The sequence below is a fragment of the Somniosus microcephalus genome, chromosome 28, assembly GCF_052327205.1.
Source record: "Somniosus microcephalus isolate GS21.2 chromosome 28, FLI_Smic_1.0, whole genome shotgun sequence".
Taxonomy (NCBI): Eukaryota; Metazoa; Chordata; class Chondrichthyes; order Squaliformes; family Somniosidae; genus Somniosus; species Somniosus microcephalus.
The window spans coordinates 45,914,624-45,931,349 of NC_141014.1; the positions used below are offsets into that span (position 1 = coordinate 45,914,624).

Here is a 16,726-nt window from a genome sequence, read left to right on the forward strand (position 1 = left end):
GATGTTGCCCTGCGTCACTTTGCCGAGTTCTTCAAGGAGCAGTCGCACGAGGAACGGGAGCACACGGAGAAACTGATGAAATTCCAGAATCGGCGTGCAGGCCGAATCATCTTGGAGGACATCAAGGTTTGGCTCGATAAACAAGTGACCTTCTGTCTTGTAAGATTCGAAATTTTCAGCAATAATCACGCAAGAAAACAGGATAAAATAAGACAGTTTATTGACCAAAGTAAGCTTGCACAGAAAAAACCTTTGATAAAAGGGCATACAAAATGGCCGCCGGGCCTCGTGATCAGTTTTCTGGACCATTTGATTTCTGTTACTGCAAGCCAGACAGGCTTGTGGATTGAAGACAGTAAGCCCGCGAAAGCCAGTATCGGGGAACCGAAACTCAGGGAAACAGCATACATATTCAATGGATTCTAAGTACAGGATGGGGCCCATCAAGATATGGGCGGACAATGCACGAACACTTATACCCATTTAATGTACAAAGGAGAAACCGTTTAACAGCCATCAAGGGAAATCTCCAGACCGATCAATATGCGAACCGAGTCACGATGACAATGTAAAAGACATTAAAAGACATTATCGGCCAGGAAGGCCAGTTAAGTTATCACCGGCTCCCGTTACAAGACAAAGCGCCCCTGCAGAGATTTCTGCCCGCCAAAATTAATACAAAGACAAGACTATGATTTGGCGGGAGATAAGACTGTCCCAAAAGGGTATAACTATGGATTGAAAGTCCATCAAAGTTACGGACGGTGACGGTTACACAGATCCAGGATCAAGCGCGCCTCTTCTACCTCAGTAGCTTCGGAATCGATCAAGACGCTTCGTCTTTTTAAAGACGCTTCGGACGGACAATTTCGGTGAAAAGACAACGTGGTCGGTGTTCAGCCAGACAAGGCTCGGTGACGACGAGAAGACGACGAGGGTGGCCCGGGTGCTGTTGTTGGGAGATCATCGACGACCCAGGCCGAAGGAGAAGACACCCTCTGGAAAGCCACCGAGCCAGGCGGGAGCGAGAAAGGTCCTCGACATACCATTCGGCCAGAGACCTTCAGATTCTCCCATTTGCATCCAGTTCTTCAACAGCTTTTAGCTGATCCAACCTTGACGAGCGCTCATCGAGGCTGTGTCTACCCCGCCGCCTCGAGAGAGAGAGAGAGAGAGAGAGAATATCGACTGCGCCAGAAGTTTCCAAATCCACGTGACGACGGAAAGCTGTGCCAAAAGGCTGCGAAGCCCCTTTTTCGCGATTTTGAGAGTGGTGAGCATGATCCCGAGTTCCTCAGGTCAAAACTTAGTTTAGGTATAGGGGAGGGAGTTAAGGGTAATCGTAATGTGTTTTCCCTTTTACGATGTGCCGTGTGTTCCCCATTTCCATAGAGTCAAGTTCATAAATTTGTGCATGATTGTAGTTACTTTAATCTGTGCCTATGACATGTATTTTGTAATGCTTCAAACTGTTTAAAAATAAAAGCATCCATTTCGTGCTATTCAACCTGGTTTATTGAGTCCTTTCTCTGCACTACAGTTCTCTGCATCTAAGTCCAAGGTCTAGAACCGTAGGGGAGAGTGGGTCGAACCACTCAAGGGTAATTATTGCACAAAGCCTGGCAGGAGACCAGAACGAGCAAGAGAAACCCCCTACAGTCTGGGACCCGTAGACTGATTGTTTCAAATACTTTCTAAAGCCATTGGTTCCAATTTATAACAAACTGGCCAAGTGGGTCCATGACAGAGTTTATACTCCACGAGCCATGCTTCATCTAACCCTATCTGCATACCCTTCTATGCACCTCTCCCTAGTACTTATCTAGCTTCCCCTTAACTACATCTGTTATTTGACTCCAGTAGTTGTGTTGGCTTAATGCCGTAGTTCTATCTTCTTCTAACACATTGGTTCATGGTAACATTAGATATTTGCACCCCTAATTTCCTTCAATACTTTCTTGTTTGTTTATTCCATTGTACAGTGAACTGTCTGAATTTCCCTTTCCAGAAACCAGAGCGGGATGAGTGGAGTAATGGTCTGGAGGTGATGCAGAGAGCTCTGCAGCTGGAGAAGAATGTCAACCAGAGTCTGCTGGATCTGCACAAACTCGCCACTGTTAGGACTGACCCTCATGTAAGTTCTTGAAGCTGTAATGTGGGCATTTGTTAAGTTGGTGGTGGTGGTGGTACCGTGAGCCTAATCAAAAGATCTTCACGCTCTATAGCTTTGTGTTGGTGCCTTTTAGGTTTTTGAGTGGTGGGAGGTTGGCCTACTGTGGCCATTGACTAGTGAATGTGTCCCAGTGATTTTAGGATCTATGCCCCTATTCTGCAGGAAGTTTAATCTAATGATGCAGTAATTCCTTTAATCTCAATTGCACCACAACACTATCCTGCAATCCAAGTGGATTGAACTCTTTTGGGAAGCTAGGATGTTCCTTGAAATCTGCTGCTGGACATAACTAGTTTCCCTCTTTTTCCAGTTGTGTGACTTCCTGGAGACCCACTACTTGGATGAGCAAGTGAAGATGATCAAGAAGCTTGGAGATCACATCACCAACTTGAAGAGACTGGGAGCCCCTGAGAATGGCATGGGAGAGTACCTGTTTGACAAGCACACCCTGGGGGAAGAGTGACTAAACTGACTGCAGGGATGAAGCCTATTGTGTTTAGTACTTGTATTTATAATTGTGTGCGAGACGCCTGTCCTGTAGGGAATGATGGTTTGTGACTTTGTGCAAGAGCTGAGAGACCTGGGCTCTTAATGTGAAATGTCACTAACTGTAAATAAACTGTTCTATATTTGACTGGATTTTGTCTCCTTCTAAATTTTAGTGGATTTTGTTCCAGTTAACATAACTTGGTTACATTTCCAGTATTACACTGGGCTGTGCAGCAGTGTTGTCATGGGATTTGGTCATAGAATGGTTACAGCACAATAGGCCATTCGGCCCGTCGAGCCCATGCTGGCTCTCTGCAGGAGCACTTTGGCTAGTACTATACCCTGCCCTTTCTGTGGAGCCCTGCCATTTTATCCTTCAGGTACTTGTCTAGTTCCCTTTTGGAAACAGAGATTGAGTCTGCCACCATCACCCTCTCAGGCAGTGCATTCCAGATCCTAACAACTCGCTGCGTTCAGTTTTTCCTCAGTCGTCTTTGGGCCCCCTGCCAATCACCTTGAATCTGTGTCCTCTGGTTCTCGACCCTTCCACCATCGGGAACAGTTATATTTTTTGCCGGGGTAATTTTAATCTATTTAACTTTGATATTCTATGTATTTCTTGGAAATTTGTCAATCTTGTGTTGCAAACAAACTGCAATGCTGTAATACAACAGCTTAATGTACAAAGGTGTGTTCAGCCAAATGAGCTAATGGGACCAGGGACCTCTGAAGCTTGGTAAGAAGTAGGTTTTAGAGTCTTAAAGGAGGCAGAGAGGTTCAGGGAGGGCATTCCAAAGCTTGGGCTCTAGGCAGTTAAATAGAAGTACTGGCTGCCATGGTGATGAATATTCCCCCTGCCCTTGAGAGCTTGAAGAGAGTTATAATTTAGCCATTACAATGAAATACAAGTTATAATAAACACAAGGATGATTTGCTGTGACTGTGTTCTGTCATTTCAGTCCAATGAAGAGAAAGCTCTGGTTTCGCATTCTCTAAGAATTATATTTTCCCTGGGGAAGAGCAGTTTGTATTCAGTAAACTGCTACAGATCCCCATCAGTCATTAGTGGGGGTAACTCCGTTAACAAACTCACCACTGCCGCTATAGCCTTTCTGGGCAGAGAAACAAATAACTGCTGCACAGGCCAGCAATGTTGGAGCTCACTGAACTCATGATAAGGGGATTACAATTGATGTGGTGGTGGAGGAGAATCAACAATTGCCATATCGGCTTGCTATCCACATAACATAATTAGAAGCAGGAGTAGGCCATGCGGCCCTTGAGCCTGCTCCACCATTCAATAAAATCATGGCTGATCTTCAATCTCACCTCTACTTTCCAGCCCGATCTCCATATCCCTTGATCCCACTACAATCTAAAAATCTATCTGAGCCTTGAATATAGTTAATGGTTCAGCATCCACAGCCCTTTGGGGTAGAGAATTTGAAAATATCTTACTGGGAAACTGTGAGTACCCTACTGGGCTTTGTTCTGGGACCCCTCTCCTTCCCCCTCCCCCACCATGTTTGACTAACCTGCCAACACTCATGGTCTTGGGTAAGGTATTGAAGGACGAGGAATACGTGCGGAACTGTATTCCCACAAAATATAATCCTTCCGGAAGGAGTAAATGTATTTCATTAAATGCACAAAGTAAAACCCCCAAGTTAAATAGATACTTCTCCTGAAACTCTCTTCCCCCTCCCTGCCTGTTCCATCAATGTATAAACCCAATACCGGCAGCTCCTCCATAAATGTATTGATTGGTATTCAGGCCCATTGTGCAGTTCATACCAAATAGCAATCATCCTTTCCAAATCCGACTGCATCTCCATTTGTGTCCTTCACCCCCAGGAATGGATTCATCCGTTGATGATGCTGCAGCTGCAACACGCCAGTGTTTACAAGCTAATTTAGGAACTTAGCTGAGAACTGCAGCGGGTGCAATGAAATTGCCGTCTTCAGCCATTCCACGTTGATGTCTTTGCATCTCTCGGAGGCATTTCTGGGGTATCTGAGTCCCCACATTTCACACGACGATGAGCCGCAATTCTACGAGTCGGGATGGGTTTGCGTGCTGACGGGTTTGACGGCTTCATGTTTCAGACAAAACAAAGTCTTCAGCTCACTCGATGTGAAAAACTTTACAGGCGCCCGTGTTTTAAGAATGACATTGAATTTACAGCACAGAAACTGGCCATTCGGCCCGACTGCTCCTGCCGGTGTTTATGCTCCACACGAGCCTCCTCCTGCCTTTTTTCATCTAATCCGATCAGCATATTTTCTATTCCCTTCTTACCAAACTTCCCCTTAAATGCATCTCTGCTCTTCGCCTCAACTACTCCATGTGGTAGCGAGTTCCACATTCTCACCACTGAAGAAGTTGCTCCTGAATCCCCTGTTAGATTTATTAGTGACTATCTTATATTTATGGCCCTGAGTTCTGGACTCCCCCACAAGTGAAAGCATTTTCTTTCCATCTACCTTATCAAAACACCTTCATCATTTTTAAAGACCTCTATTAGGTCACCCTTCAGCTGCCTTATTTCTAGAGAAAAGAGCCCCAGCCTGTTCAGTCATTCCTGATCGATATAACCTCTCAGTTCTGCTATCATCCTTGTAAATCAAATTTCTACCTCCTCCAGTGCCTCTATATCCTTTTTGTAATATTCTCCTTAGAGCAGAGAAGGCTAAGAGGAGATTTGATAGAGGTGTTTAAAATCATGAAGGGTTTCGATAGAGTAAATAAAGAGAAACTGTTTCCAGTGGCTGAAGGGTCGCTAACCAGAGGACACAGATTTAAGATGATTAGCAAAAGAACCAGAGGCGACAGGAGGAAAATCTTTGTTACACAAGGAGTGGTTAGGATTGGGAATGCGCTGCCTGATGGGGCGGTGGATACAGATTCAATAGTGGCCTTCAAAAGGGAATTGGATAAATACTTGAAGTAGAAAAAAGTTCCAGGTTCCTGGGGAAAGAGCGGGGGAGTGGAACTAACTGGATTGCTCTTTGAACGAGCCGGGACAGACTCGATGGGCCGAATGGCCTCCTTCTGTGCTGCACTATTCTATGATTCTATGGAGACCAGAACCGTGCACCGTACTCCAAGTGTAGTCTAACCGAGGTTCTATACCAATTTAACATGTTGAACTCGGGTGCGGTTCAGCTGCAAGCACTCCCCGCACTGAGGTCAGAACGGCACTAATGGTAACTGTTTGCATCTCACAAAATCTATGAGGTCGACGTTCACCCCACTCCGTGCCGATACATTTCCTACAGTCTGACTACAAAGAAGCACAGCCCTGGTAGCAGCTCCCCGAGTGACGGGCTAGAAAATACACTCCTGTTTTTCTGGAAGAGAAATTCCTGTCTTTACATCCGAAGGGATTGTGTGATGGGGAGAAATATTTAATGGAAAGTCAAGCCTCATGGGTCCCGGTTCTACAGAATCTGAAAATGGGAATGAATAATACTCTGGTGTAGGTTCCATAACACACAAAGATGTTTCCAATCAATTTATTCCATTTTTTTGAATATTAATTCATGGGATGTGGGCGTCGCTGTCAACGGCCAGAATTTATTGCCCATCCTGAGTCGCCCTGGAGAAGGTGGTGGTGAGCCGCCTTCTTGAACCGCTGCAGTCTGTGCGGTGAAGGTACTCCCACAATGCTGTTAGGGAGGGAGTTCCAGGATTTTGACCCAGCGACGATGAAGGAACGATTGTAGGAAAATTCATCGATAGCGAAGGATGATTCTCAGCACCTTGAGCTTTTCGAAAGCAGCAAATTGTCATTTAATTCAAATGAGAGCATCGAACAACGAGAGACTTTCCGATTTGAAGATGGTCAAGGAACCCAAAAGCAGTGACATCACCGAGACACACTTCCCTGACCGGTGGGCGCCGCGGGGACTGGAGTGCATAATTGGATTGGACAACCAAATTTTAATTTGATTTGCTAAGGATTATTTAAAGTTTTAGAGGTTTATTTACAGTTTATTTGGTTAATTTACTTGGTCCATTAAAAGAGGGACATCACCGAGACTGATCTCCCAAACCTGCCGGTTTTCCATAGCTCTGATTGGCTCTGGGTCTCACCCCCTCCTCCCCCACACCCCCTCTCCTTTGTTAATTGGTGCCTGAATTCAGGGAAGATTCCTGATTGGCTCTCAGGGATTGTCAATCATCATTGATTTGATTTGCTTGTTTGAATGCAGGCTGTCCCAGTAGTATAAATACAAGAGCTTGGGTTAGAAAAGGTCAGTTTTTGAACTTTCTAGGTGATAGTGAGCAGTAATAGTAGAACAGAAAATAGTGAAGATGGCCTCCCAAGTGCGTCAGAACTACCACAAGGACTGTGAGGATGCTGTCAACAAGCAGATCAACATGGAGCTCTATTCCTCCTATGTTTATCTTTCCATGGTGAGTCTTGTATTCCTTGTTGCTGTATTCTGAAAAGTTGGAAATTCTGCAGTTCCATGAACTGGCTTTAAACTATATTTCTCTTGACTTCTTACCTGGGGAAGAAATCTTTGGGCAGTGAGTACTTCAGGGTGAGCTTGTTGAGTTAATGGCCTGCTCCTTGTAGCAGCTGCACTCTGTTGACCAGGTTTAATATATGGAACGAGCTCAGCTGCTGCCTGAGTTTGTAACAGAAGAGCACAAACCTGGTCCAGTGACTGTTGGTGCTTGTTGACATGAGACAAAGTTCAGTTTCAGTGGGGTGACTGTAGTGAGTGACATGATGGCAGGTCCTCACTAGCTTTCTCTATAACTGGAAGTGAAGTCCTGGGAATCCTGGTGTTGAAGCCTTGTTCACTGAGCCTAGATCTCTTGCACTACATTGTGGTGTAAAACTACTGGAATTGAAGTTTCTCCTTCCATGCCCAATGTTAGTTTAGAATGGAAAGAAGCAGCATTTATATAGTTCCTTTTGACTACCTCCCAAAATGCTTTGTAGCCAATGAAGTCACCTGTTATGTGGGAAATGCAGCAGCCAATTTGTGCACAGTAAGCTCCCACGAACAATGAGAAAATGATCAGATCATCTGTTTTAGTGGTGTTGGTTGAGGGATAAATATTGGCCTGGGAAACCGGAGAGAACTCCCCTGTTCTCTGAAGTAGTGCCTTGAGATCTTTCACATCCACCTGAGGACAGACAGGGCCTCTGTTTAACATCTCATCTGAATGATGGGAAGTAGAGGAGGTGCTATTTATCCAGCAGTAGAGTTTAGTTTGACTGGACATGAAATCGTAATCCTGAACATTAGTTTATACTTTTTGTTTTTTGCTGGTTGAATCTTTCATCCTGGTTTTTGTTTATTGGGAGGAGAAGCTGGCCAACATGTTCAGATTAGTGAAGTGAATTATATTTTGCTAGTTAACCAATGGCATCTTGAGGCTAAAGGGATCAAGGGATATGGGGAGAAAGCAGGGACAAGGTACTGAATTTGGATGATCAGCCATGATCTCATTAAATGGAAGAGCAGGCTCGAGGGGCTGAATGGCCTGCTCCTGCTCCTATCTTCTATTTTTCGATCTATTTTTGCAAGATTAAGAACTCACTAACTAACCAGGGGTACATATAATAATCTTGCATTGTATATGAAGATCTAGGTCTGATGAAGCTGTTTAAAATTCTCTCCACAGTCCTATTACTTTGACCGGGATGATGTTGCCCTGCGTCACTTTGCTGAGTTCCTCAAGGAGCAGTCACATGAGAAACACGAGGATGCTGAGAAACTGATGAAATTCCAGAATCGGCGTGGAGGCCGAATCATCTTGGAGGACATCAAGGTTGGATTCAATAAATGAGTGGCCCTCTGTCGGGATCCCCTTGTTTCCAATACTTTCTAAAGCAATTGGTTCCAATTTGATTCCATGGTTCTAGTGGCTTAATGCAGTAATTCTATATTCCTGTGACACATTGGTTCATGGTAACATGGACTTCTGGCTGCCTTTCACCCCTGTTTGCCTTGTACTGTCACGTATTTTTTGTTTAATTCATTGTAAGTGAACTGTGACTTTCCCCTTCAGAAACCAGAGCAGGATGAGTGGAGCAATGGTCTAGAGGTGATGCAGAGAGCTCTGCAGCTGGAGAAGAATGTCAACCAGAGTCTGCTGGATTTGCACAAACACTCCACTGCGAGCACTGACCCTCATGTAAGTTCTTAATGTGGGTTTTTGGGTATGTTGGAGGTGGTGGAACCTTGCTGTCCTTATGCCTATTCAATATTCTCCATGCCCAATTGCTTTGTGTTGGGGTGTCTCTCTTGGGTCCTTAATGGGGTTGGGGAGAGGATGGGACAGTGCCTAATGTGGACCTTGAGAATAAATGTGTCGGTGTTTCTAGCATCTATTGTAGAGGAATTACTGGATCATTGGAGCAAATTTGCATCATCTCAATTGCACCACTTGACTATCCTCTAGTCCGAGGATTAAAATCCCAACTCGCGGGGCGGGGGGGTAGCTCGGATGTTCCTTTATCTGCTACTGGCCATAACTAGTGTCACTTTTTTTGTTTCTTTCAGTTATGTGACTTCTTGGAGACCCACTACTTGGATGAGCAAGTGAAGATGATCAAGAAGCTTGGAGATCATCTCACCAACTTGAAGAGACTGGGAGCCCCTGAGAATGGCATGGGAGAGTACCTGTTTGACAAACACACCCTGGGGGAGAGTGACTGAAGCTTTTTTGTTCTGTATTGGTGTTTATATAATTGTGTGGGAGACCCTGTCCTTCAGGGAATGATGGGTTGTGTGACTTTGTACAAAGAGCTGTGAGACCTGTGCTCTTAATGTAATATCAACTGTCACTAACTATAAATAAACTGTTCAACATTGGACTGGATTTTGTGTCCTTGTAAATTTGAGTGTTTGTTTGTTTTCTGATTAACATTTGGTTGTCTTTAGGCAAGAGCTACACTATGCTGTGTTTACATCGAATGGGAGGTTGCAGCCCCTCTTTCATTACTTAAAGGGGCTGCTCCTTGATTTTTGGTTGCACTTCAGTCCCACGCTCTTGATCTAAGGTCACCTGGTGCAGAGAGGAGCAGGCACCTTGGAGGACCTCCTCGTGGGACTGCTCCTGGCCCTGGCTTTAAAAAAAACCATCAATTGGTCCAGGCAGCAGGGGGTCGTTGAGCCAGATTGCCTGCCTCTCTTCCACGGCCATGTTCGCACCCGGCTGGCCCTGGAGATGGAGCACGCGGTGTCTGCTGGCACGCTTGAGTATATCCGCGACTGGTGGGTGCCGCGGGGACTGGAGTGCATCATCACCCCGACCAACACAATTTTAATTTAAGTTAAGGTTCACTTAATGTTTCAAGTTTCGTTATAGTCTGTTTATTTACGGGTTGCTCAAAAAGAGTACACAGTGATTGCGCCTCTCTTCCTGCAATCCCATCAGCTTAACTCAAACATCCTTTGAGGGGGGATAGATCAGACTGTACATGGAATGTACTTATGCAAAAGGTAATATTTAAAACATTACAAAAACACACACAGTTAACCATCATTTAAAGCTGGCATTAATCTAATAATGGGGTAAGGTGGACCTACAAATACAAAGGGAGCGGGATAGGTGGGTGGAAAATGGCATTTAATGTGGGGAAAAGACAGAAGCATGAGACTAGGAGAAAAGCTTGCATTTCTATAGCGCCTTTCCTGACCACCGGACATCTTAAAGCGCTTTACAGCCAATTAAGTACTTTTTGAAGTGTAGTCACTTTTGTACTGTGGGAGCCAATTTACGCACAGCAAGCTTCCCACCAACGACATGAACATAACCAGCTCATCTGTTTATGTTGGTTGAGGGAGCGATATTGACACCAGGGATAACCCCCCTGCTCTTCTTTGAAATAGTGCCATAGGATCTTTTACATCCACCTGAGAGCAGACGGGGCCTCGGTTTAACATCTCATCAGGGGAAAAACAGCTCCTCTGACAGTGCAGCACTCCCTCAGCACTGGACTGGTGTCTCAGCCTAACTTTATGTACTTGGGTCCCTGCAGTGAGACTTAAACCCACAACCTTTTGCCTCAGGGGTGAGTGTGCTACCCACTGAGCCACAGCTGACACTAGGGAAGGGAAATCGACTGGGAATATAAATTAAATGGCTCTAGGCCACAAGCCACCAACACGGGAGATGAGTCGGGATTGTGGAGGTAGATAACGTGGAGAATTTACAGATAATTGAGACGGATATTGGTGGAGTGAGTGACTGAGAGCTTTTAGTTTCAGGGATCAGTCAGATGGACTCAGTGGGTTGCACTCTCGTCTCTGAGTCAGAAGGTTATGGGTTCAAGTCCCACTCCAGGGACTCGAGCACAAAAATCTAGGCTGACACTCCAGTGTAATAATGCAGGAGTGCTGCAATGTCGGAGGTGCCGTTTTTCAGATGAGATGCTAAACTGCGGCCCCCTCAGGTGGACGTAAAAGATCTCTGGACGCTATTTCGAAGAAGATCATGGGAGTTCTCCCCGGTGTCCGGGACAACATTTATTTCTCGACCAACATCACTAAAACAGATGATCCGGTCACTAACACATTGCTGTTTGTGGGAGCTTGCTGTGCGCAAATTTGCTGTGACGTTTCCACATTACAACAGTGACCACACTTCAAAAAGTACTTCATCATTGGATATAAAGCGCTTTGGGACGTCCTGAGGTGGTGAAAGGCGCTATAGAAATGCAAGTCTTCCTTCTTTCTGAGTGCATAAACATTCCCAAGGCTTCCACAATGAGGTCCAGGTGCGAGGAGATATTCGGGTGCAAGTCTTTCTTTTTGGACTGCAGTCCATTTCATTGCTTGTAAAATTTCATGGTAACATAACAAGAACTGAATATATTGAAGAAGGAGATAGATAGATTTCTAGACACAAAAAGCATCAAGGGGTATGGGGAGAGAGCGGGAATATGGTATTGAGATAGAGGATCAGCCATGATCATATTGAATGGCGGAGCAGGCTCGAAGGGCCGAATGGCCGACTCCTGCTCCTATTTTTCGATGTTTCGATGTCCCCTCCACATTCTGGCTGATGTGCGTACAGGTGCTCACTAAACTTGGAAGAGAACGAGTATCATAGAATCATAGAAATTTACAGCACAGAAGGAGGCCATTCGGCCCATCTTGTTCGTGCCGGCCGACAAAGAGCTATCCACCCTAATCCCACTTTCCAGCTCTTGGTCTGTAGCCCTGTAGGTTATGGCACTACAAGTGCACATCCAAGTACTTTTTAAATGTGATGAGGGTCTCTGCCTCTACCACCCTTTCAGGCAGTGAGTTCCAGACCCCCACCACCCTCTGGGTGAAAAATGTTCTCCTCAAATCCCCTCTAAACCTCCGACCAATTACTTTAACTCTATGCCCCCTGGTTAGCAACCATTCTGCTAAGGGAAACAGGTCCTTCCTATCCACTATATCTAGGCACCTCTTAATTTTATACACCTCAATTTGGTCTCCCTTCAGCCTCCTCTGTTCCAAAGAAAACAACCCCAGCCTATCCAAACATTCCTCATACCTAAAATTCCCCAGCCCAGGCAACATCCTCGTAAATCTCCTCTGCACCCTCTCTAGTGCAATCACATCCTTCCTGTAATGTGGTGACCAGAACTGCACGCAGTATTCTAGCTGCGGCCTAACTAGTGTTTTATACATTTCAAGCATAACCTCCCTGCTCTTATATTCTATGCCTCGGCTAATAAAGCAAGTATCCCGTTCTGCCTTCTTAACCACCTTATCTACCTGTCCTGCTACCTTCAGGGATCTGTGGACATGCACTCCAAGGTCCCTCTGATCTTCTGCACTTCTCAGTGTCCTACCATTTTGTAGTGTATGTGCTTTAAGTCAGAACTACTTTTTACAGCTCCTGTATACTGTAGTACCGGCAGTAACCACACCGGTATATAAGCTGTGCGCATGCCTCTGTACCCCAGTCTAGAGATTACCCTCCTCCAGTAAAGACCTGTTATTTGTTTATGTACAGCATCCGTGTAATTATTTATCTACTGAACCACGGATCTAACAGTGGCGATGCGTGTTGATGCGAATCTACCTGCAACATAAAAAAAATAAAAAATATTCGAGTCCGGGAACACGGGCGTCGACAGCGAGCAACCGCCCAGCAGTCAGGCAGAGATCCAACTTCACTGGGGAGGCTGTGGAGAGCCGGGCTTGGTTCCCCAGCCACAACGAGCAGTAAGAGACCGACGACAGGTCGAGAGCAGACCTTTCCCGAGCAGCGGCGGCTGGAGCCGACCGACGGCAGAGAGAGAGAGCCGAGCAGCGTCGATGGGGTAAGAAAGAGGGTGAAGAGAGCAGGGCACAGCCGGGGGTTGATCACCGAGCGGCGTCGAGGAAAAATACTGCAAACCGGAGAGAGAGAGGGTAAGAAACAGCCGGTTTCTAGACTGAGCGGCGTCGACAAATATCAAGAGAAGAACGCGCAGAGCACAGCCAGGGATCACGGGCTGATCAGGGTCCACGGGGCGAAGCAAGGGGAGACGCCATTGAGCCGCGGAGAAGCAGGGAGAGCGCGGGAGTCGCCATTGAGCTGCGGAGAAGAGCGCGGGCGACGCCATTTTGCGAAGCCGCAACGGAGAAGACGGGAGCGCGCGGGAAGGAAGGAAAGCGCGGGAGACGCCATTTTGTGCCAGCGGAGAAGCGCGGGAGGCGCTATTGGTGATAGTTAACGCACAACCAAGGATGCCGAAGAGTGGCAGTATCTCTACGTTCGACAATGAAGTCGAAGATTGGGTGACATATGTGGAACGTATTGAGGTGTACTGCAGGGCGAATGAAGTGCCAGACGCTAATAAAGCACTGGTTCTGTTAAATTCCATGGGTGCAAAAACTCATGGGTTACTGCGAAATCTAATAACCCCAGAGAAGCCGGTAAACAAGAATTTTGAAAGCATAGTAGAAATCCTACAGGACCACTTAAACCCCATACCGCTGCTGATAGCAGAATGATTTAAGTTCCATAAAAGGAACCAACACAAAGACGAAAGCAGCGCTGAGTACCTAACGGAACTGCGCAAGCTATCGAAATACTGCCAGTTTGGAGTGGGACTAGCAGACGTGTTAAGGGACAAGTTTGTGTGTGGGCTACAAAGTGAAGGAACCCAGAAACAGCTTCTATCAGAAAAGGACCTTACGCTGGACAAAGCTTTCAGTATGGCAGTATCACACGAAGCAGCCGCAAGGGGCGCTGCAGAGATACAACGGAGACCGCAAGAATATGGCACCAACGAAATGACCTATGGAACAGGGGAGTGCTAGCGCTGCGGCAGAACAACACATGACCAGAAAGATTGTTGGTTCAAGGACCAAGTGTGCAGACAGTGTGGGAAAGCAGGACACATAGCAAGAGTCTGCAGGTCTGGGAAGAAAACCAACAGTAAGAAATCTCCACAGGAGAAGTACAAAAAGGTACACCAGGTGATGGACAGTGGTTCAGACGAACAGAAAAGTGACACAGACTCCGGAAGCAAAGAGCTGGGTTGTCTGAAACTACATAATGTAACCGAAATGGAGGATCACCAGACTATCTGGGTTACACTCAAGATAGGCGGAGTCCAAGTGGAAATGGAATTGGACACAGGGTCAGCTCTAACAGTCATAAATCAAAGAGACTACAAGCGGCTATTTTCACACATACCCTTGGAAGCTACAGAGATTGTCTTGAAGACGTATACGGGGCAAAAAGTCTACCCCAAAGGAAAAATAAGGGTGAAAGTGACATATAAAGGTCAGGAAATACCTAAAATGGATATATATTGCCAAATGGAGGACCACCACTGCTAGGACGTGAATGGATCCGGAAGATACATTTAGATTGGCATTCCATACAGAACTGAAGATGGAGGCCAAAAAGGATGACGACGTCACACCTGGACGACTGTCAAAAATGCTAACTGACGCAAAAGAAGTGTTCCAGGAGGGACTAGGAATACTAAAAGGAATAACAGCAACAATTAAAATAGAGGATAATGCAAGGCCAAAGTTTCTGAAGGCCAGACCAGTGCCTTATGCGATCAGACCAGCGGTTGAAGCAGAGCTGGAAGGGTTGGAACGTTCAGGAGTACTGTCCAAAGTGGACTGGAGCGAGTGGGCTACACCCATCGTTCCTGTAATGAAAGGTCGTTGAGTAATACGCCTGGGGAACCAAAGAAGGTCCGCATCTGTGGGGATTTCAAGGTGACAGTGAACCCAGTCCTTCACACGGTGCAATATCCGCTTCCACGAATTGAGGATATTTTCGCCTCGCTATCTGGTGGTAAACGCTTCACCAAAATTGATCTAGCCCAGGTGTACTTGCAAATGGAGGTAGAAGAAGCTTCGAAACATTACCTTACGATCAACACCCATAAAGGTCTCTATCAATACAACCGGCTGGTGTTTGGAGTAGCCTCGGCTCCGGCTATCTGGCAAAGGGCGATGGATCAGGTCCTGCAAGGGATTCCAGGGACCCAGTGTTATTTGGACGACATCTTGGTCACGGGCGAAAATGACGGTGATCACCTCGCTAACTTGGAGAAGGTGCTCACCAGATTAAAGGAATATGGGCTACGAGCTAATCACCACAAGTGTGAGTTTTTCCAGAAACAGATCTCGTATTGCGGCCACATCATCGATGAAGAGGGGTTACATAAGTCCCCTGACAAGATTGAGGCAGTAGTCAAGGCTCCAGCACCGGAAAATGTGTCACAACTGAGGTCGTTCCTCGGGCTGGTAAACTATTACCACAAGTTCTTACCAAATTTGTCTATGGTATTACACCCGCTGAACACCCTACTGCAAACAGGGGTACCATGGAAGTGGGATGACGAACGTAGATGAGCTTTCCAGAAGTGTAAAGAATTGATCACATCAAAAGAGGTGTTGGCCCATTTCAACCCAGCACTATCAATTCGTTTAGCATGTGATGCATCACCCTACGGCATTGGAGCGGTGCTGTCGCACAAATTCCCAGACGGGTTGGAGAGGCCAGTAGCCTTTGCGTCTCGGTCACTAAACTCAGCCGAGCGCAACTACGCCCAGATTGACAGGGAGGCCCTCAGCCTAGTATGGGGAGTAAAAAAATTCAACCACTATCTGGATGGTCAGAAGTTCACCTTGCTGACTGACCACCAACCGCTTGCCTCCATCTTTAATCCTAAGAAGGGCGTGCCAGTAATGACTGCACAGCGGTTACAAAGATGGTCCCTGTTTCTAGGGGCGAATCATTATGAAATAGAATATAAAGGCACGGGACAGCTTGGGAACGCTGATGGGCTATCGCGCCTGCCACTGCCTACTGTGGAGGAAGCACCAGCAGTGGACCCTATCGAGATATTTTATTCGTCGATAATTGAACGATTGCCAGTAACAAACGCGGATATAGAGAAGGAGATCCGCAATGATCCGACGCTGTCACGGGTATATGAATTGACGGTGAGGGGATGGCCAACACATGGCAACTCACTGTTGCCAGCATTCTCATCCAGAAGAGAACAGCTGTCAGTATGCCAGGGGACAGTGATGTGTGGATCCAGAGTGGTGATTCCACCCAAGTTAATGGAGAGAGTGCTAAATGAGCTACATGAAGGTCATCTGGGGGGAGTGAAAATGAAAAGCCTTGCTAGGGCTTATGTGTGGTGGCCGGGAATCGATCAACAAATCGAAGACCTAACTAAGAGCTGCTTAGGATGCCAGAAGGTCCAAAATGCACCACCACATGCCCCTCTACACCCATGGGAGTGGCCCTCCTCTCCATGGCAACGGGTGCACATTGATTTTGCTGGTCCATTCATGGACTCAATGTTCTTAATAGCAGTGGATGCTCATTCAAAGTGGCCTGAGGTGATAAAGATGTCTTCAACCACTACAGAGAAAATGATTGCAGTCCTACGGACCATATTTGCCAGAAACGGTTTGCCAGAGCAGATCTGCTCTGAGAATGGACCGCAGTTTGTTCCGACGAGTTCCAAAAATTCATGAAAATGAATGGGGTAAGGCATTACACATCCGCCCCGTATCATCCAGCCACCAATGGATTGGCCGAGAGGTTCGTACAAACCCTTAAGA

The 16,726-nt window shown here is 46.3% G+C and overlaps 1 protein-coding gene across 1 annotated transcript in view; it reads left to right on the forward strand.

Annotated features, from left to right (window-relative positions):
- The window catches only part of LOC147099737 (ferritin, higher subunit-like), a 192,180-nt gene continuing 175,454 nt past the window's right edge, over window positions 1–16,726 (forward strand). The window contains exon 1 of the transcript XR_015073905.1: window positions 1–126. The gene's annotated coding sequence lies outside the window, so the exon portion shown is untranslated. The remainder of the gene's footprint in view (window positions 127–16,726) is intronic.